Source organism: Emydura macquarii, unplaced genomic scaffold (assembly GCF_026122565.2).
Source record: "Emydura macquarii macquarii isolate MOO-44397 ecotype Brisbane River unplaced genomic scaffold, CSIRO-AGI_Emac_v2 contig_3477, whole genome shotgun sequence".
In the NCBI taxonomy this organism is placed as follows: Eukaryota; Metazoa; Chordata; order Testudines; family Chelidae; genus Emydura; species Emydura macquarii.
In genome coordinates, this window is record NW_027133614.1 from 1,933,075 (window position 1) to 1,955,476 (window position 22,402).

Sequence of the window (22,402 nt, forward strand, 5' to 3'; positions counted from 1 at the left end):
TCAATGGATCAAGCTCCAGCTACATCAAAGACCAAATTTCAGTCTAGGAGCCCTCACGACAGCTGCACTCTCCTGAGACAATGCAAACCACAAAGACCAGAAGGAAGCAAGTGAGAACGGGACAAAGCATTCACTGTCAAGGGGATCTGCCTATGAAACAATCTCCATCAGAGATCAGGTGCATCTAGCGAGTCTGACCATCTTGAGGAAGCATTACAAACCCATCCTCTTTGAGAAAACCTTTTCAACATACGTAATGCTCACAATTCAAACCCCAGATTCAAATTCCCCTCCCCTTCCCCCTCCCATCCACCCCAAGCAGAGTTCTGGCCCTGTAAAGGGAGACAGGCCAGAGCTCCACATAGTCCACTTGGAACTTTGCTATTACTATTGATTTTATGTGGAAGGCACTCAGATATTATGGTGATGGGCAGCAGTATAAAACCCTAAGATAGATAGAATAGGGAACTGGAAAATATTTCTATTCCTGGGCAAACTGAGAAGGGTAGGGGTAAAACATTAATTTCAATTTTTCCTATATAGTCTCCTCCTGGACTCCCTAGTGATGACTTCTTAACTAACTCCCTTGACAATTTATTCCTGTGTCAGACTTATTGATAAAGAACATCTCCAAGAGCCTCCCTTGAGTATTCTTGTTTTGGATTTTCCATTCACAATTCCATTTTAAAACTCACTCCCCACTTCTTCTCCCTTTTACCCCATTAAGTAGTACCCCCACCCATCTTTGATACTTACTATAGATATGCATATCCTTTATTGGTCTTTCCCCCCCCCAATTGTTTACATGTATTAAATTCCCTTGATCTCTCTGCAAAGGTCAAACTTTTAAATCCTTTTATTATCTTTGTCTCCTTCCTTCGGCTTCTTTCAATCTCATTTATCTCCTTTTTTATTATTTAGTCAGGAGCCAAAAGCTGTACAGAGCAAGGATAGCTTTACTAAGGCGGCGTACAGAGGGATGATCATCATCGCTAGGACTGGGAGAATTTACTTCATCTGAACTAGCGTTAACGCCAGTCATCAGCCAAGCAAGGCTTAATGGTACCCTGCTGCAGAATTAGTCATGAGACGGGAAGAGGCGTGGGGCTAGAAATGCTGTGAGTTCTCTTTAAATCTGCTCTGTAAGGGAGAGGGAAGTCAGAGGGAGCATGAGGTACAACCTCCAAAACCTGACAGTCCCGGGAGATCCAAGGGGAAGATAAATTCAAATCTGTCCCTGCCTTGCTGCCCCACTTCCTGTCGAGTGGAGGTACAATTCCTGAGTGAGTCATGGTAATACTGACTAGGCCCCCCCCCAGGTAGCATCCAGTATTAACTCACTTAGAACTGGTCGGAAAGGTCCAGTGAAAAAATGTTTCACTGGAATTTCGAGATTTGTCAACATCAAAATGTTTTGCAAGGACGGCTTGGTGTTGACGAAGTTCCAGTGGTACCCAGGCAGGTTTCTGACAGAACCCTGCCTGCCCACTTCAAAACCCGCCTGGTTTCCTGCTAGCTCACCTGCCAGGCTCCTTGGTGGCCTGCCTCCTGGACTTCCACAGAGTTGAGGAGCCCAAGACTTCCAGGGTCTGCGACTCCAGGGCAGCCGGACCATGCTGCCTGGCTTGGAGAAAAGGAGCCATTCCACTTTGTGGAGAATTTCAAAATTTGGGGGTTTCATTCCAAATTGGACTTAAACCAAATTTCAAAATATCAAAATCCTCCTCACAACGGAATTCCATTTATTTCTCTGTACCACACAAGACTCAGTCCTGGATATCAGAGCAGATACTAGAATCCTCTGGTGTCTCCCCTTGCCCTAAATCCCACCCTTCATCCCAGACATCCTGCAGCCCAGTAGGAAGAGGACATCCAGTAGGTCGAGCAAAAAGGGGGTTGGTATTTTAGATGCTGATTCACATGGATCCTCCTAACCTCGTGTGGTTTGTCCAGCCTCATTTAAATTGTGAGCTCTATGGGGCAGGGACCGTGTCTTCCTCTGTGCTTTGTACAACTCTATACACGTTGAGGGTCAATAATGAATTAATGATTAACTCGTCAGGCTTGCACATAACAGCCCTGTGTTTGCTTCCCAGAATAACATTTACTCTTTCTCTTAGGAGGAGAGGGGCACAGCCTCATGCCTTGAGCTAATATTTAATTTGTTGTCCGCCATCACCAGGTTCAGCCCTAGCTTGCTGCAGGGCACTATGCAGAGTGAGACATGAGGGGTCCTCATCCATAACTCAGGCCTGTGAGACAGGCGGGTGTGTCAGGTGTATGCACATAGCACCCCTGACTGAGCTTGTAAATAACTAGCAGAGGCCTTAGGCTGCTACTAGATCTCTGCACAGTTTTCTTTGTATTACTCCTCTCTAACCAACCATCTGCTTTGTTTCCAACTGGCACCTGGTATTTGTCTGCCCCACATGTACCGCTTCCCCTTCATGTAAATTAAACCAAAATTAATGCCATCCCATTTCTGCTATGTACAAGCACACGTGTGCTCACACATATGTTATTGTGTTCGCCACATACACACGATGGACCCAATTTTCAAATGCAGACCCCTGAACACAATGTCCAAATCCTATGTTGTATGCATTAAATCAGCTCTGTGACTCCTAAAATGGATGGTTGTTCCCCCAGCACTGCTTTAAGTGTTCATATGGGGAAATCAGACACCTTAAGTTCCCTTTGTTTTGCAGCTTTCCTCATGCAAGTTTCCAAGAGCTCCTCTGTGTATTGTCAGCCTGGCTGATAGGCTGTGCTCTGGAGATAGAGAGCTGTTGAAATGACATTGTTTATTAAATCCACAGTCCTGGGGCTGGGGGAGTAGATCTGGATAAACAGTGGGCTGGAGTCAGAAGTCTGAAGGGAGATATGGGGCGAGACTGCCATTTGTCAGTGTGTATATGACGGTACAGACAGATAAATAGCAGATGCATTAGCTCTTCTCTGTGTGTAAAGGCCGTTACAGCCCAGTATGACTTTGTGATGCCAGAGTCAGACCACTATAGTCTAGCATTATTATAGTAACACCTGGTAGCTACAGCTAAGATTGTGGCCCCACTGTGCAAGTAACTGCCAGCTGCTGCCCCAAAGAGCTTACACCCTCCATAGACACAACACGGATGAAAGGAAGGATCATTATCCCTGTTTCACAGATGGGAACTGAGGCAGGGAGATAAGTGACTTGCTCAGCAGAGGCAGGACTTTCCTTTTAGCTCTCCTGAGTCTCAGTCTGAACCACCAGACTATCTGTATCGGAGTCAGTAGCTTCTCCAAACTCTGATAATGTGTTCCATGGTTACCAAAGGCGAGGAGCGACATCAATTCTAAACATATTTCAAGGACTTCTTTCATCACACCGCAGAAGAATGCCTTCCAGGGCCCATGTGCTCACTGCTGGAGATAAATACTTAATACACTGGTCCGCCCTTCCATGCTTATAAGTTACAGGCAGTGACAGCCTGGTAATGGAGGAGGATAACAGCACTCCCCTGTGTTACCTATTTTCTGTATTACTGCATCTGAAGAAGAGAGCTGAAGTCTCTTGAAAGCTTATGTCTGCCCATATTAAATTTGTTAGTCTTTAAAGTGCCACAGATCTCTTGTTGTTTTTGGTAAATACAGTGAAGATTTTGAGGTGCTCAGATACCATGGGGATGGGGGCTCTGCAAGTACTAGGATAGACTAATAGATAGGAAGAGGGAATAGGAGGGAGAGAAAATTCTTGAAGATCAAACAAAAATGTCACGAGCCAAATTCATCCCTCATGTAATCCTTGACCAGGGATGAATTTGAACCAAAGACATTAGGATCAGATTTTTAAAGCTGCCTTGGCCTCTAGACACTTCAGAAGATCCCAGGAGGCCTCTGTAGGTGCCTAGCTCCCAGGGTGTGCTTTGGAAGATCCTATTAATTAACTGCACCATTAGGGACCTAAGTACCTTTAAAAACCATGGCCCTTCGCAGAATCAGGGCCCAAGTATCAAATTTTTTTATGCAGTATCTTTTTTCTGTAACCATCTATGAACCACTTATACATTTATTAAGACATTTTCAATTGTAAAAAGCAAACACAAGACAAAGAATTTTAAAAAGATTGTAAGCTCTTTGGGGCAGGGACCTTCACTTTGTTCTATGTTTGCACAGCACCTAGCACAATGGGGTCCTCGTCCAGGACTGGGGTTCCTAGGTGCTCCCACAATACAGATAATGAAGAAGAAGAAGAGGAGGAGGAAGAAAAAAAAGATGAAGGGAAAGAGAAGGTAGCAATAAAGAGTGTCTAAGAATTAGCTCTCTGTGTCTCTCTCATTGAAACTAAAAAAAAAAAAAAAATCTAACTTGCCATGTTTGTGTATTGGTCAGTCTCAGTCACTTAAATTGTCACTGCTCCAGCACCCTGTGTTCACACTGTCCCCAGAAAGGAACCATGATTTCAATTATAGACAGTAAATTCCCACACACAGATTGCAACACCCTGGGGCCTGCCATTTTCATGTGTCTAAGACCATCATGCTGGAGCTGCAGATATAAGAAATAACAGGGTCAGTGGCTATTAGCGTAAGCATATGAATCTGCCTGTGCATTCCTTAGAGGGCTTCCAGTCTTGTTAGAAATTCTATCTCCATTGCTCCTCACCACTCAATATTTTATCTATGTTCTCCCCTCCCCCCACCTCCTACTAACCCCCCAGCCTTTTCCCAACTTTTTAATTAAGAACATTCACATAGGCACAGACAAAAGTCCAATTAGCAGCCAGTCTCTTGTCAACACATATTATCTTTGAATGCTAACTGCATTCTTAGCTGGCCACTTAATAACATGTTACCAGTCAGAGAAAATTTTCCACAGGCTAGGTAAGTCCGAATTGGGTCATGTGGAAGTGCACTACCTCAGAGCTGTGTCACCAGCGGAGAGACACAGGCTCAGCAAGGGACACAGACGGCCCAAAGCCAGGAAAAAGGAGAGTCAGCCCTCTCCCATATTTGGGATAGAACACAAGCTTGAACTGGTGGGTGTTGGAGTTTGGAAGGGGAGATTGGAGTGCTGCTTCTTCAAATATAGACACAGGCCACAATTTTCTAACAGGAGGAGTGATTTGGGGTGCTTTCATATCTGGGTGTGCCTCTGGAGACATAAGAGCACCCACTCTCTGAAAAAACAGGCCCCTGCAAGATGTCTCAGGTTGGGCCCCCAAAATCTTGGCCATGGAACAGTGAGGGGGGAAGTAATTTACACATGAATTGTAGTGCTTTCTGAGATTGGTGAATGCTGAACATCTCTGTCCAGCCACAGAACAGACAGCTACAAGGTAAGAGCAGTGACAGGAAGCTACCGTTGGCATGGAACTACTATTTAGGAGTAAAAGGACGCTCCAGTATCCTGGCCCATTCAATCCTTGTACATCTGATAAAACTGCAACAAGAAAGCCAACTGTGGTGGTGAGTTTGGTGATGTGCACAATGGTCATCTGGCCTGACACCACCCAACTAATCCCACTAATCATCTTAGACATCACATAGTAAAAATTGCAGGACTGAGCCCTTGGGTTGGTGACAGTGACCCAAAGTTGTTACTAACAGGAGTAGCCACATTGTAGTCAAGGGAACTACTTACCTGAGTAAAGATTGTAGGATCCAGTCACTGGATTGGCTTGAACCAGCAAGCTAGAGGCATAAAGGCACTATAGCCCACCTGCAACCCCACGCTCCCCAGGGACTCCCCCTCCACAAACAGCTTTTTGCATACGCCAGATGACCCTTTGCATGAGCACCTCAGCTTACTGCAAATACTGCAGAAGCCTGTGGATAGACACAGAGTGTCCCAGGTAGCCATGACCCTTGTCATGCCAACAGAGCCATTCCAGCAGCCGGGAACAACCTGAGCACAGAGATGCTTCAGCCACACTCCTTACATCAAGGGGCTGAGTGGATGTGCCATACAGCTGCTATGCCAGCTTTTCACTACCTGGTGCTCCCCAAGTTGCAAGTTAAGCCAGACCTGTGGTGCACTTGACTAGGGGAGAGTCTGGACAACTCGGTTAATTCTTCCCACCCTGGGTTGCAGGGTGGGGGTTCAAGTGTTGCCTAAATCACAAAGGAAAGAATTCAAAGTAAGGAAATCTCCTCCTTGTCCCCCCTTCACCTGCAACACAAAACCACCTGGCAAGGCCAAGCTCAGCTATTGTGAAACAGTGACTCGAATGGAAATGCAGACAAAACCATTTTACCACTGAATCCGAGCACTGAGGTTCAAAGGGTTTTCCAGAGGAAAATTCCACTATGTTCCCCATGCAGCCTTTTTCCTGGCTAGCTATCAGCTGCCTCTGGGCTTCCTCCGGGGCTCCTGCCGTGGACGTTTTATTAAAGAGACATGTTCTTGTCCAGAGAGCTGTTGATGTCATGGATCCCCACCGTTTCACATCTGGAAGGGAAGAGTTCAGGAACAAGCATGCTGGGCATTTCCCTCTTGCACATTTGGGAACTGAACTTGTTTATTGCTCTGTGAAAAGGAAGGCTTTTTGGTGTGGTTTTTTTCAAAGCTGGCTTTGAGTCCATGCAAAACAAAGCTCCGTCCCTGCCAAAGCGAGGGCTGGCTGGGTGCAGCCAGAAGATAAAAGGGAGAGATTTTGGGGCCAGGGGTGGGGAGGTTAACTACATTTTTGTGTGAATTTAGAGCTGGATTGACAATTTTGCTGAGTGCAGAGAGAAGCAGTGCAAGCTTCCCCCACGCTATCTGGTCAACAAGTCTCCTCTCTTACCACTGGATTGAGAAGGTAGCTTAGTCCCCATGATCCATTCAGCCCTGGCTTCTGCTGAGATTAGCATTCAGCACTCACTGTGGGCAGTTGGGGGACACAGACACCAGTCTGCTAGGTGCTGGATCAAACCTACTGAACTCATTTCCTACAGAAGAGCTCATCAAACAACTACCCAATGCTCACAACAGCTTTTGGTCACTACCCAGCTACACTGGATTTGGGCAGGTGAAGCTCTCCAGGACCTCATTACCAATTCCTCTATTTATTGACTTAATAAGAATTAGAATTGCACAGCTCCTCTCACTCGAGGATCTCAAAGTATTTTTACAAAGATGATGGGAGACAAATTTTTATTAACACCCTTATTTTTCAGGTGATCAGCTAGACACCGGGAGGTTAGCAATGGATTGAAAGACAGAACCCAGGTCTCCTGACTCCCAGTCTCAAACTCTGAGCAGAAGACCATACTCTGCCCCATAGGAATAAATGGCATTCTTGTTCCTTAACACATGGTTGTAGTACTATAATCATGGTATGTTGTAACCTATATAAAACCAGTACCTGCCATACAGGATCTGAATACAATTCAGTTTCTATGAAGTGCTGTTTTTTCTCCATAAACATGCAAATTTTGTGGCTATCACTAGAATTAGCCATTGGAATTTAGAAGTAGATAAATCAGGTATTGGAAGGAATGCTCTTTATTCATTAAAGTTCTACAGACAATATCTCCTTGTCCCTTTGATGAATCTGGCCTGATAAGAACCCTATTCGTATTTGCACAGATCTTGAGAGCAGATGCTCTTGAGCACAGGTAGGGAATTTGATTTCTTAGCCACACAGCTATGAAACTGACAAATGGCCCCTAAAGGCTTCTGTGTCACTTATAGCTGGCACAGTTTAGGGCACCTGCACCTGTATTCTCCCCACGAAGAACAGCCACCCTTCAGCTTCCGACTCCACAGCTTTCACTGCTCTTACGCAGAAACCTGACTCTCACTCGCTCCTGACAAGGGTTTTTCAGCCTGCACAGTTCCCTGCCTACACTGCAATATCCCCAACAAGCCAGACTATCTAAGCAGGCCTGCTTTCCTTTGCTCCTCAGGGACTATAAACAGCATAATTGCCCAGTTATAAGTTACCAAGCACCCCTTTCTAAGCAAGCGCGTTAATCCTTAAACTAAAAGCATTACAGAGAAAACATTGAAATAATAAAAGAACCTATACACATGCTAATAACCTTCCCAGAGATAACCCCAACTCAACGGTCCTGGCAGCTAATCACTCCTTCAACCCCACCAAGGAGTTTTCTGTGGTCATACATTCATAACAGCAGTTAGCCCACAACACACAACCCTGTGAATAGGTCAAGTCCTTTCAGCTCTTCCCCAGAAGGATTGGGTCCTGTAGTCTATAGGACTAGCCTGCTTGCTTGCACATATATACCTTTCCTTATAGATTTAAGTACTGTTGTTTTATTATAATAGAGTCATAGATATAAGTTAAAGTATTATAGCTGTAATGCATGGTATCTTACAGGCCACATCCTTTATGAAAGCTAAGGCAGTCAGCATACATATGTTCGGGACCTTTGGCCCAGTTAAATAATGATGAGTTAAAGAATAAGATATATATGATTATACCCTTTATCCTAGTTAAGTCAGGAGGCATCAAGATGGGGGGCTGCCTCAGTTTATGGCCCAAGTAAACTTCACAGGTACACCACAAAACCCACAGAAAGGGCCAGAAATAACAAAGGTGAGATAAGTGAACTATCAGGAACCATCTGGAAAGGATACAGATCTGTCATCAATATGCATGAACCTGCCACCCTATAGAATAAGTGTACCCTAATAATTCAGGGGTGAAGAAGCCAAGTTTGGACTTCAAAGGAGGACCCATATTGTTCAGGGTATAAAAAGGGGCAAGCCATGTTGCTTGGGTGCGATAGTCAGCTACTCCTTCTTTAAGTTAGTGTTTGTTAAGATCTTTTGTTCTTCGTTTATACTTAGTATTATTTGTAGTCTTAATCTTATAGCTCTTAGCTCTTGAGCATTGCCTAGCTCTCCACCCCTCCACTCAAGGGTTGAGGAAACGTATACCTCTCTCAACCAGGTCATCAGGAAAGGGTATGAGTATATCAATCCAAAGCATAAAGTATAAATATATAGATCACGTGTCTTTAGAATAAGACTGTAATCCTACCCATTATCCATTTGACTATTCATTTTCTTTTAATTAGTCATTTGTCTATCATTTTATGTTATCTTAATAAAAGCTTATAAAATTATACAGATTCGGTTATCAGTGTGAGCATTCCTGTCATGCATCCTGGGGGTCCCTGTAAAAAACTCTTCTGGAGCCTGATTCCGGGACTAGAACCTCATTATCTTCTGATCAGATCAATTGGTGAGCCTATAACCCCATTCAAATTACTAAACACCCAGAAATCAGGCAACAGGCCTCCTTTGGACCAAAGGTCCTGTCCATTTGCTGGATAAGAGGAATTATATACAATCTCTTGCCCATAATGACACAAACCAAACTGAATAACGTTTGTCCATGGTATTGCTATATCTCTCATAATAGTGATGGGTGAAAAGCCTTGCATCCACATCTAAACCTTAAACAGAACTAGCCAACCCTCCTGGGTCTAGAAATCTCATGAGAAGAGACAGTGAATACATTCAACTGGACCAGAACGGCAGCGAGAACATGTGCTTTGCACTATTGCAGTAGCACGTGCAAGGCAGCCACATCTCAAAACAGGTCCCGTCAAGGTCCTAGTTAACACAATACAAATTTGTTTTATAGGCATCTGTAGCAAGGCGGTATGGCCTTCCTTGAGCCTGGGCCCAAGAAACAGCTGCAACCCCCCTGGTAGGCAGATCAAGGCCCTGCAAACCCCCCCTGGTGGGCAGAACAAAGCCCTGCAGGCCGAATACCCCAGGAGAAAAGGGGCAGAGCCAGGACAGGAAAGGCCAGTATAAAAGTCCAGCCTAGCAGCTCAGTCAAGGGGGAAGCTGTTGCTGGAGACAGATGTGTCTTCCCTGAAGCTGTGATCTAGGCCTGACCCTGGCCCTGCGGAGCAACCGCCCCATCAACTGGAGCCTCCAGGGCCTGCCAGGCTACTAGGCCCGAGTGACTGGGAAGAGCTACCCGAGGTCACTGAACGGGAACAACCCCCTGGAGGCCGGCCCTGACCTGGAGGAGCTGCCCGATGCTGGGGACCCACTGGAGCTGCCTGCACCTGATATACCGGAGGACCCCCTGGGACCCGGAGGAGCTGCCCTTCGCTGATGATCCTGAGGAGTTTCCAGACCTGTTGACAGTGAGGGACTTGTGGGGCTCCCACTTGCTTTTTACCCCAGTGACCTGGAGGAAGACACCTGGCTGCAGGTACTCGGGTACAGGGTGGGAGGAAGTAGCCCAGGGACAGTCAAATATAGTTTGGCTGAGGCTGTGGCTGAACCAGTCAGCGTGTTGCGGCTGGATCCCCGCTGACTCAGTAGCAAACCGCTTTGCCACTGATAGGGCCCTGGGCTGGGACGCAGTGGAGTCAGGTGGGCCTATGTCCCCCTCCCCCCTTCCCTACCCACCCCGGGAGTGCTTGGCTCCTCTGAACCCGCCTGCCAGAGGATACTGAACTTTACCAGCCCCGCCTGTCTGATGACCGGGGGCTACAGGCTGCTTTGGCCTGCCCCACCCTGCTCGAGGGCCGGGGGCTAAAGACCCACCGACCGCTAGCTTTTTCCCGCTGTAGACTAAGGCGCTGTGGTCTTCCTCAGAGTCTGGGCCCAAGGAACAGCTGCAACCCCCCCTGCTGGGTCAGGCCGCATGCCTACAGCATCCTTCATGCAGACTATCACCCAAAGCCCATTCAAATCCAAATTCTAGTTCATCCTTAGTCATTCAATTTTGAGCTGGCTGTATCAACCCAGTAATGATCCCATCAGCTTTGGGTGGGGATGTGGATGTAGAGAGAATCTCACCTCAACAGGCATTTCTGGCAGAAAGCTGGAGGCTGGCACAGAAATACCGTAGCATGTCTTTACTAGATTAGTGGTTCAGAAGGTGCAGATGGCTTTATCGATTATGTACAGAAATATCTTGGTATCTGGGTGCGATTGGTGTATCAGGGTCATACAATATGGCAGTCAGCACTAGTGTATAATATATATACACTAATATAAATCAGGACTAACTCCATTTAAAATCAATGGCATTCCTCCAGGTTTACATCACTGAGAGAGAATCCGACCTTTCATATCTACAAATCACCGACTACTTCTTTGTCCTTCACAGTCACTAGTGCCACACCCTCGAGGTATGCATTATTGCCTGTGGGAACTTCTGATTTGTGAACTTTAGAAAAACCAGGTACCAACTTTCACAGCAGATGCCACCACCACCACCACCAGAGATTTGCTGAGCATTTCGCCATTGCCTCTGGGCTCAATCCTGCAGGGCGCTGAGAAGCCTTATCCCCCATTGAGGTCAGAAAGAATTGAGTGTGCTCATTTTTTCCACAGAAAGTTCTGATTTTCTGTTGGGGAAATTGAAATTTTCAAAAGCTTTTGGGTTTTGTTTTCTTGATGAGAAGTTTTCACTTTTTGGCTTATGGTCTTTCAATTTAAGGTAAAAAAATGTCCACAGAAAACACACTTTCTGCAAAAAAAAAAAATTGTTTTGTTGACAAACTCACATTTTCCATCAGACAGTTTTAAGGGCAAATTTTCACCAACCCGACTCAGCACCTTTTCAGGAACCTTCTTGCCTACATATCCAAAGAGAATGCATGTGTTACAAAATACAACCCATAAAAGGACAGCCTGACTTAAGGCCACTAAATGGTTTTTTGACAAACTGTTGATTCACAATGTGGTCTAGTCACTTTCTGGATTTATTAAACACTTATTATTAAATGGCCTAAAGTTTAAGATATGTGACTTCATTACTTGCTCTTAGGTCCAGTAGAAGCAGAGACAACAAACGCTCATCCCTCCAGGGGAGGTGGAGTAGAAGAAGTGCCTTGAACTGCTCACCACTCTGTGCCTATGGTTGATTTAAGGGAAGCATTAGCAGGCTCTGAAGGGAGTCATTGTCCCAACAGCTGTGATGTGGGGGAAGTTCCTGCTTCCAGTTAAACTGGAGATACCCTACAATACATCAGCACTCCCCTCCCCAGCCAGGAGTCAGAAGTGTAGAAGGGAGTGCAAAATAAATTAGGCCTATGAAAATGTGCCATCTCCTCCAGAATGGAAAAAGGAAACCATAACAGGCATTAATGCTTACCAGGTGCAAAAGACACAGATGCAGTAAACTCAGCCAAATTTAAAGGACGAGGTCCAGAAAGGCATTCTGGGAAAAAAGTTGCTATAACAAAGCCATCCCACACTGGAGAGGAATTAGACCCTAATTTAGCAAAGTACTTTAGCACTTGCTTAACTTTAAGCATGCACTTAAGTGTCATTGATTTAAAGTTAAGCATCTGCTTAAACGCTTTGCCTTCTTCTTACCAAGGCCCTCATTTGGCAATCACAAAGGAAGGTGCTGTTGCCACTGTCTGTACATGTTGTATAACATCACTCTAACACAGGGAAAATAAACGTAACCAAATTTCTTGAAGCCTCAAAAGGTTTGACAGAGTTTGGGTCGGGTGGGGAAGGTTCTGGGCAGTGAACTTTATTTTGTTTAAACCAGGTCAGCTATTACACTTACACTTACACTTACACTTACACTTACACACACACACACACACACACTCTCTGTCTCCTCTTCCCCCCACCCCAGAAAAATTAACAGCAATTACAGCACCTGCTGTTTTTAATGTTCCTGACAGTCGTTATAATTCTCGGTTGTCACAGGCTCATAACTTTCTGAAAAGTTCAGCTGAAAGGGCGGTTCTGCTCTGAGAAGTGATTGCCAAGATGTTCCATGTTTACTGTATCTTAATATTAACTCTGCATGAGCCAGAATAGAATCTAGCTCACCCTCCTATAGGCTGTGCAATGCTACCAAGTAATAAAATGGATGTGTGACTAAAGTGTGCAGCTGTGGTTTAGAATGTACACAGGGAGCAGATCTGCTGATTAAGAAGATGCAAATTTTATAGGGTTCCTTTTCCAACTAGAGCCACATTATATTTTTCTAGCTTGGGCACTGCCTGGATGCAAATGTGAAGTCTGAGCAACATAAATAAATAAAGCCAAAAGAGGGACTAACAAGCTGCATATGTAACAATAAGAATAACTCATGATCTTTCATCCCTCATTGCCCCATAAACCTTCCTCTGCCTTTGGTCTATTATCATATCTCACAGTTGCATCTAATTTATGCTGCAGAGCTTTACTACCGCAAGACTACTCACATGAAAAGAATTTGCAGGATCAGGATCCTGTGGTTTTAAGCTTCTTGTGGGGAAAACCCTGTTTTTTATTTGACTGGAGAGTGCCAGGCACACCTTACTACATAAGTACAGCTTTTCAAATTTCCATCACTTTGTTGATTTCCACTCACAAGCATAATTTTGTGTGATTGGTATGGGAGGAGGAAATATATTGCAGTATGAGAGCAAGAAAAGTCTATTTTTTCATACACTTGCCACTCAAACACAGCGGAAAGGTTTCATCCAAAACGAGATGCTTTTTGTAAGAAACAAGGAGGTTATAAACATTTTGCAACCCTAGCTATAGAATTTGCTAGCAAATAGTCACTCAGCTACATTAGTCCCCACCTCAGCTACAACATTGCTATCCTCACTAATTTGTCAGTTTCGGATCCCGGATGATGCTATTTGATCTCCTCCCTTTGAATGAGAGACCTAGAAAGTACTGAACCAAATCAAACTGCTTTTTGGCAGAGTGGAGGCAACTCATCTGATTGCTGTCTAGTTGGAAGGGCAGGCTGGAGCTGGGAAGAGTCTCCAATCAGGCAGCTGTTAGCTTGTTGCTAAGGCTATCAGGTCTGAACCTTAGAAAATTAGGTAAAAGGTCCAAACATAAAGCTCTTTCCTCCCCCACTCTGTGGTGCCCCTGCCTATCACAATCCCTTTTCCTGCTGAACAGGGCAAGGAAAGCAGCTGGGATCAGGAATTAACTCCTTCAGTCTCAGGAGCGCTGGCTTCGCAGGGAGTGCAGCTCAGCTAGCTTGTTACTATGGAGACATACTCTTGTACAATAAACGGGAACATATACATCAGTCTATATCAGTCTCCAAAGGGCGCAGCATCAACACAGAGGGAAAGAGAAAGATCTGTCTCCACACCGTCAGCATTGCTTTCCTCAGATCCCCCACAATACACTGGAGAAAAACAGCCCATCCTAAAAGACTAAAGGATTTTAAAAGCCAATCAGCTCATTTTTTTGTTTAGATTAAGTGGATTTAGTGCTGGTGAAAGATGTTGGTCAGAGATCCTGGGGGCCTGGAACCTGCTGTTTATCCACAGAACAGGTCCAGCACAGGGAGAAGCAGTGCAAGTATCTCCACCTCACAGTATCTTGACCCTGACCTGGAGGGACCACCAGAGAGGGGAGAAGAAAGACGAGAAGAGGGAGTGTCTCCATAGCTCACTCGCTCCTGTGCTTCTCAGGTGAAGTAGACACTCTAAGCGTCAGTCAATACCAGACATGGCAGTTTTATGCCATGGACATAGATTTGACTGAGACACCAAACTCACTGAACACAAAAATAAGTCGCTCGTGACCTCAGCTGGACTTGAACTGGCATTCTAACAGTGAAAGGTCCATAGCGCCTAAGACATCGTCCCACCAGGTTTGCTGGAGGAAGGAGCTAGGGCATGGAAAATTCATTCTGAAAGACCAAATCTTTAGAGGCTACAGAGTGCTTTGAGGCCATGTTGTTCACTTCCCAAGGCCTGGTCTACGCTACAGATGTAGGTCGACATAAGTCAGCTTACGTCGACCTAATTATGTCCATGTGCACTCTACAGCCTTCCTCCCACTGATGTAAGTGCCCTACTACCCCAATATAATGACTCCACCTTCATGAGAGGCATAGGCCTTATGTCGATGTAGTTAGGGTGATGACGGTCAGCCTGGCTGGCAGCTGGTGGTTGGTAACGGTGCAGTCTGAGCCACTTTGCTCAGCTGGCATGAGTGTAGGCATAATTCCCAGCGATGTAGGATTGCTGACAACCCTGAAAACGTTAACACATTGCCAAATTCCGGGCAGAGAAGCATTTGGATGCTAATCCAACTCCTCCCCAAACTTTTTTGTCTGGCTATTGGGCTGGACCGCTCACAGGAAGTGAATCAGGAAGTGGATAGGGTATGAAAAGGCAATAAAAGGATTTTTTTCCCCTGCCATCAAGGAAGTCTGGGTTTCAGTTCTAGGTTCCTGTCTGCTTTTATTGTATCCCAACCCATTTGTCCCTCCCTAAATAGAAGGCCTACTAAGTGGAACCATTTTTTCAGAAGAACTCGGGGCCAGATTTTTCAAGTGTGCAGCACTCACAACTGGCACCAGATTGTCAAGAGTGCATGTCTGCACATGGGTACTGGGATCCTTTGGAAAGCTAGTCAGTTAGACTGGTGTCTAAATGAGCATTTTTTTGAAGATGTGGCCCCTAGGGTTTACGTGTGCTCTTGTAGTGATGCAGTGTGTCTGGCCAGGATGCTTAGCATTATTGGATTTGCCAACTATTTTTATTACTTGTTCCTAGCGAAGACCTTTGTCCTCATAGGTATGCATTCACCTCCCCTCTCCATAAGTATCAAACTGACTGTATGTACATCTGTCATTACAGGGTACGAACCCTGTATAATTTAAAGAAACACAGTTTAAGGGCCATGCTGATTTATCTTCTCTCTTGGAAGGAAGTCTTCTCTTCTTACTAAAATAAACATCCCTGGTTATTTAGCATCTTGTATCTTTGTAACAAGAATATGTTGATCTAATGATGGGATGGGTGCATTTTAATGAATGAAAAAACACACACACGTGCAAAAGAGAGGGTGTTTTTGCTGCATTTCAAGTTCCAAACACTCAAGGTGGAGTTTTCAGAAGCACTTAAGGAGGGTTGGCTGTCCACAGCCTCTTGAAAATCCAAGTCCCTAGCTGCCATTTGTACCAAGTACCAGCTGACTCGGAGTGTCAGAGTACCCGGGAGTATCTTCAAAAAAATCAGGCTGCTCAGGAATTTCAATATTTCTTTATGCACGCACATCCCTAATGGAATATTGCATGAGAGCATAGCGTGGGGTAGGAATAGACATACTGCAAGACCCCTTTACAGGTCATTCTCTACAGCATGTTGTGCAATACACCACACAATGGCCTGTGTTCCCACCACTCACCCCACAGTAGCCTGTAGCATATCCTTGTACAGTACAATCTGAAGTAGCTGTCACTCCCACCGAACAGCACCATGAAACAGCTCACAATGTAGTTTGCCTTCCTGCTACAGACACCTAGCTCTTCCGAACGTGCCATAAACTCTTCACAGTATGGGTCTGGTCAGTAAAGTGACTGTGTAAAAACAGCACCTTTGTATTCAACAGATATGCTCTCTGTGCATTCCAAGTGATGTCTATATACTTTTCTGTCCAAATCAGTTTTTATTCCTTTTAGCCACTGCCAGAGCCAATGCAGTTGCGGAAGCATAAGCTAGATTCTATTCTGGCTCTCCCATCATCGTCAGGAATTAAGTTCCAATTGCAAGGGCAAATTCTGCCCTCAGCCATGTCTGTACAATCCCTCTGAAAACAACACAAGCACACAGGTGTAAGTGAGGGCAGAAGTGGAAGACGGTGGAGTTGAAGAGGTGTGATTAAAGGTGTAATTTGGTCTCTGGAGTTTTTATTCCTGGTGATTCACAAGCCAAAACACAGACTTTTAGATCCTAGGCTGAGTTTGAAGGGTTGGTAGTTAGAAAGCCCCTCTTCTCACTTAGGAGCTGAGCACTTGCTCTGAATGGGACTGAGACACTATCCACATAGAATCACATGTTCCTTTTTTCAGAGCCCGTCTTAAGAGCAGAGCCACATTTCAACATACATACGGAGCAGACAGGACCTCAATTTTAAAGATCTCTTCCAAAAGACAGCCACACAAATATCATGGGATGCAATTTGTGTCCGGTGCCTTGAAAAGACAAGGGGTTGAGTTTACCCTGCCATGAGTCAAACTCATGGCTCCAGGCTGGTGAAGTGTTTTGGACCTGATGCTTCTCCCACTACACCAGGGGTTCTCAAACTGGGGGTTGTGATCCCTCAGTGGGTCACAAGATTATTATGAGGGAGGGTGTCCCGAGCGGTCAGTCCCCACACATGCCAGTAAGAGTGGCATGGCATGGGGAGAAGAGTCATCGCTTTTGTGGGGGGTTGTCACAGCCTGAAATATTTTCAAAGGGGTCCCAGCAGAAGAAGTTTGAGAACACCTGTGCTACGCCATCCAACCTCTCAATACAATGGGAAGGAATAGCAGACAGACTGAAGGGAGATTCACTATAAGAGCTACACAAGGGCTAGGCATTCAGCCCAACAGGTTAAGAAAAATGCATGTGCCTGAGCAGTTATGTTACATGCTCAGCACAGCAGTGGGTGGGAGAGTTCTTTCAAGCAAAGAAAATGAACAACCCTGATGCTTACCGCAGAAGTGAATCATTCATTTGCTCGTCTGTGAGGAGATAGGGAAACTTGTATTCAGTCTTTTCTTAGTCTGGTTATTCAGCACTTCCTTATTCTTCTTTATGTAAGCAGGGAAATAGTCCTGCTATTGTGGGGAACTTTCCCGGCTTGTACACTACCCGGTGGAGTTGGTTAGCCAAAGGATCTAAATCCTCGCTTCCACCACTCCCTTACCCAGAGGCCTGCCTGACCTTGAGCAGCCCCTCCCACTCTCCTGTGTGACAGGGTCCTCGTAACACTAACAAGCCTGGGCGCAGGACTCCTGGGGGCTCGACCCCCAACCTTGTCATGGTCACTTAGAGCAGGTGCTAGGGTGTCCCCACTGCAGGGTACCCTCTCTGCACTGGACACTTCCTTGACCCACTGATCACTGCATATAGTTCAAATCAATACAATTTATTAAACAGCAACCAATAAAAAAATAAGGAAAAAATGGAAAAAAGTGAAAGGAAAACACCTAAAGCTGCCCCCTAGCCCAGGGGCACCACACACAGCATCCCTGGGGTGTGAAGGACGTTCACAGTGTTTCTCACATGTCCCGGTCCTCCTGCCCAGGCCATGGCTACGCTGCAGAGATGCAGAGTCAGACACTTGCTCTGCCAGTGGCCACACGCCCCCAGGCTCTTAGCTCTGTTCAGCTCAGCACCCTGGGTGGCTACTCAGGCCCCTTTGGCCTGCCTGGTGCAGGATGCTGCTTTGTCCTTAGCTCAGCCCGCTGTCTGCCCAATGCTCCAGCTCACATGGAGAATGGGATCTCCCCCCTCGTCCCTTCCCAGCCTCCTGGCTCCCTCATTGGCTTGTCCGCCTTGTCAGTCAGGCTGATCCGAAGCGTTGGCCTCTCCCTACTGGCCTTGGGGGCTGTCCGTCTCAGGAACCTGCTTCCGTTCCTCATCAACCCTTCCCCTGGCCTTTGGTGCCAAGAGATGCCAACCAAAAAGACCCACTCAGTGTCAGTGAGGGGCTAAGAATCCCTCACATTTAGGCCAGCCCGAGGGCATTACAGCCACTTCACTGGTGCCGGGGGGAGTGGGAGGGACCCCCACTGCTCTCTGAGTTTGTGGCCTAGCTGCAATATGCAAGTGTGGGCAGCCTATGGCAGGATGGCAAAGGTTCTGTGGAGTGGAGGCGGTCTGAGACCAACAGCTTGAAACCTGGCTGTTCTCCGATCCCACCAGCTAACCAGGAAGGCTAGATTAGCACTTGGCTGGGAAACCTCACAGCACTCAGCGTTCTGTAAGATGTGGTGTTGGCATTTGTTCATTCAGAGGTCCTGCTCCCTCTCAGGGCCTGATCCTGTGAGATACGGCATGATCTCACGCCTATTGGAGTCTATAGAAGGGGAGGGTGCACAGCACCTTGCAGGATTAGCCCCAAGTTGTCTTTTGGATGAGACAAATCTACGGTTTGAACCATTTGTGTGACCATTACAAATCCCATGACACTTTCTGATCTGGCTAGCACCCATCTGCCTGCCCGAATCCTCCCCCCGCACTTACAATAGTCTTCATTTCCATGTTCCCCCCCTGGCATGCATGAAGTGATATCCCCTTCATATATGTGGGGTGGGAGCTGGTTTAATTAGTTCACCCCTGAATTCTCTCTTGCCACATACAAACATTAATCCGTAAAGCAATAGAGATCCTCAGATGAAAGTGCCTCTAGAAAGGCACAATACCGTTATAGTATTTATACGCACGTACAAATTATTGGCACAGAAAATTAAACTGAATCTAGAGTAAATGTAAAGATGAACCAACAAGAATAGAGAAAATAATTTATGGGACTAATTTGATTCATTTTTTCCCTTTTTCTGTGTGCAAGTGGTCTATGAGAAGATAGTGAATAAACTCTTAAAATCAGGATTTTCTTTATCATTGCCTGAACACTTTCTGAAAATATTGGGCTGTAAATAGTTGTGAGTATTCAAGATGTGTCCAATCAAAATTAACTTAAGTTATATGGTATGGTTTCTGTTCTCTAATTGGATGTGTGTTACTCTTGGAATCACATTGAGGGCAACCACATTTTCCAAGTTCAAAAATTCACCTTCCATGAATATGCTAATACTCACTTAAAAGTTGATGTTTCCACAAATATTCCTACCAATAAACTCAATCACAAGGATATCCATACATGAAAGTGGTGCAAACATAATTTGAGCAAAATCATATTTCTTTTTAACAAACAAAATTGCAGGGAAGTTGGAGGTACTCATTCAGCCCTAAAATAAACACGAATCTGATGAGCAAAGGCTCCTAGAACAGTTCTCTATGTTGATATGATATGAAGCATCAGCAAGCAAAGCATATCTAGCCAGCAGTGAAGAAGTGGGCAACATAGATCATGCGTAATGAATCATGGCTGCACATGGCCATCAGCACGGATCAAGCTCAGGACTTCTATAAACACCAGCCTCTACCACTTCTATAAACACCAGCCTCTACCACTTCACCTACAGGAGAGCTCCTCTGCTCTAAAAAAAAAAAAGTAGTCTGCTGTTGTAATTGCTTCCACTAGAACAAGACATGCTCGCTCGCTCGCTCTCTCTCTCTCTCTCTTTCTCCCACGGCCAATGTGTGAGGAGACAACAGGAACTCTCATATATACCAGAGCAGGAGATTGGGAGTCAGGAGTTCTGGGCTCTCTTTTTAGCTTAGAAGCTAAAGCTTAAATGTGTAACACTGGGCTGGTCGTGTAACCACTCTGTGCCTCAGTTTCCCTGTCCACGCTGAGATGTTGAGAGGGACATTTAATTGTCACTGTAACATACTTTGTAACCCTAGGATAAGAGGGACAATGTAAACATTATGGCATTAGTGTAGAACAGAGGCAATAGCTCTCCAATATCTGAGCCCGAGACTCCATAAGGCAATATTATGCCTGTACCCAGTGCACTGGAGGATGCCCCCATATAGGTGAATTCCCCGGAGGTGTAGGGCTGCTGAGGCAGCTTCTAGGTCACCCCCCACCATCACCATCCTGCCCCTGGAGTAGGGGGTGTGGGTGAGGAGCAGGAGATATGGCTGGGATGTCCCTACATCCCACTGATCTCTTGCTGTAGGAATGACTCCTTTGGTCACTGGCAGCTAGTGTACGTTAGAGTAGTCCTGAGACTGCTCTACTGTATTCCTGGGACCAGGTCAGTGCTAACTGGCCCCGGGATCATCATTCACCCCAGCTTCAGTGCTTATTTGTGCCAGGACTTGCCAGAGCTGAGCCCCGGCACATTCAGGCTTGGTGGTTCATAGCCCCGGCACCTCTGGGCTTGCCACCTCAATTAAGAAGGTAAAAAAAAATTGCTTGATCCTCGGCATCTCTTTCATTACCAGTTAAGCCCTGCCTGTCTTGCACTAAGTACCGATCAGTCAGACCACAGAATCTGGCCCAAAAGCAGGACACTGGCCAGGAGGAGCTGAAGGAAGGAAGGGGATGGCAGATACAGCATTGCACCATGGCACAGGCTTCCACTGAAGGAAGAATGCACACTGAAAACAAACCCAGGCACACTGCACGTCTCTATCCTGGGCAGATGCTTCCTGTATTATTGTTCAGGTGTCTTTTTAGACAAGGTATGTCTACACTGTGATAAAAAACCCACAGTACGGAGTCTCAGAGCCAGGGTCAGCTGGCTCAGGTTTGTGGGGCTAACAATAGCTGTGTAGATGTCCAGGATCAGGCTGGAGCCCAGGATCTGAGACCCTCTCCTCTAGCAGAGTGCAGAAGGCTCTGGCGGTGATACGACAGCTTGCCAGGCTAATGCAGTGTTTAGAAAAGGAGGTCTTCGAATCAGAGCCCCAATACCACTGTATGAATCTATCCTGCCCTCACCAGAGTCGATGGTTGCCATTAACTTCAATGGGAGCTGGACCAGCCCGAGAAATCAGAAGAGCTCCTAGAAGTCTACCACTGTGGAGAGACTCCTGTGCAATAATGAATGGTCTCTGTTGTAAAAGAAAACACATACATTCAGGTGTGCTAGAAAAAAAGGTCAACTTCAATCTCTGGAAGATCTGTGCCTGCTCTTTCTTGACTTCAGCACTGCTGAAGTTCAAAACAAGTTGCTTTTGAAACCCAAAACTGGGCCTGGAGTTTGACCTGTAGCACCTGGCAAAGTGAGACACAGCTTATCCCATGGGACAAACACTGAGTGCTGCTAATACGTCCCGGAAGGACTAGATAAGAATACAAAATTTGGTATTCTTGTCTCTTTTCATGGCACAGTATATAGCCATATACTACACACAAGGTGTTCTGCACAAAGGGCACTGAACTATACACTGTGCTAAGTTGTATACAGGCTATAATTTGTAAGATGTATAGTTTATATCAAACTGTCTTTTAGGAATGGGAAGTCTCTCAGTCCTGGCTGGAAGCAGTGGCTTGTGGTAGCTTGCTGAGTTCTGCAGGGACTGAGTTATAGGAAGTGACTGCTGTTACAGTCACAGTATATAGCACACTCTTTCTCCATAAAGGATCCCAAAAGTGCTTTGCAAACCCTGGGCCAGATCCATAGCCGGTGTAAATCAACATAGCTCCATTGAGATCAGCATAGCTTACTCACACCAGCCATGGATGCAGCCCAAGATTTGTGATGAGCACTTCACCTCCGATTGAAATGCAGCCATCTGGGCAAAATGTAGCAGCTTCAACAGCACACACAAAACAATCACCTACAACACAAAGTGTGTGTGTGGGGGGTGGGGGGGACAATAAACAACAGCAGATTTCTTTTTTTAAAGCATGAATGTAATTATCTCAGTTGGATTTTGGGCAGAAGATTGGCACTAACACTGCCATGAAATCTTTAATGACCACAAGCTGGTAGGAACACAGTTTGACATCCCATCCAAAGTACTGGTCCCCGCAGCACACCCAAACCTGTACATACCTGACACTTTGTGCACCCAAACCTGTACAGAGTGGGTGGGAACTCTCAGCAGATCAGAGTGGTGCCACGGTATAGCCACTTTGCACAGGTGGCAAT

At 45.8% G+C, this 22,402-nt stretch overlaps 1 long non-coding RNA gene across 1 annotated transcript in view; it reads right to left on the minus strand.

Moving 5' to 3' along the window:
• LOC137144709 (uncharacterized) overlaps positions 1-21,337 on the minus strand; it is a 49,266-nt gene extending 27,929 nt beyond the window's left edge. Inside the window, exons 1-2 of the long non-coding RNA XR_010917464.1 lie at positions 21,247-21,337; positions 11,475-11,546 (exon numbers count right to left, since the gene is read on the minus strand). This is a non-coding gene — a long non-coding RNA (uncharacterized lncRNA). The remainder of the gene's footprint in view (positions 1-11,474; positions 11,547-21,246) is intronic.
• Between the last annotated feature and the right edge of the window lie 1,065 nt (positions 21,338-22,402).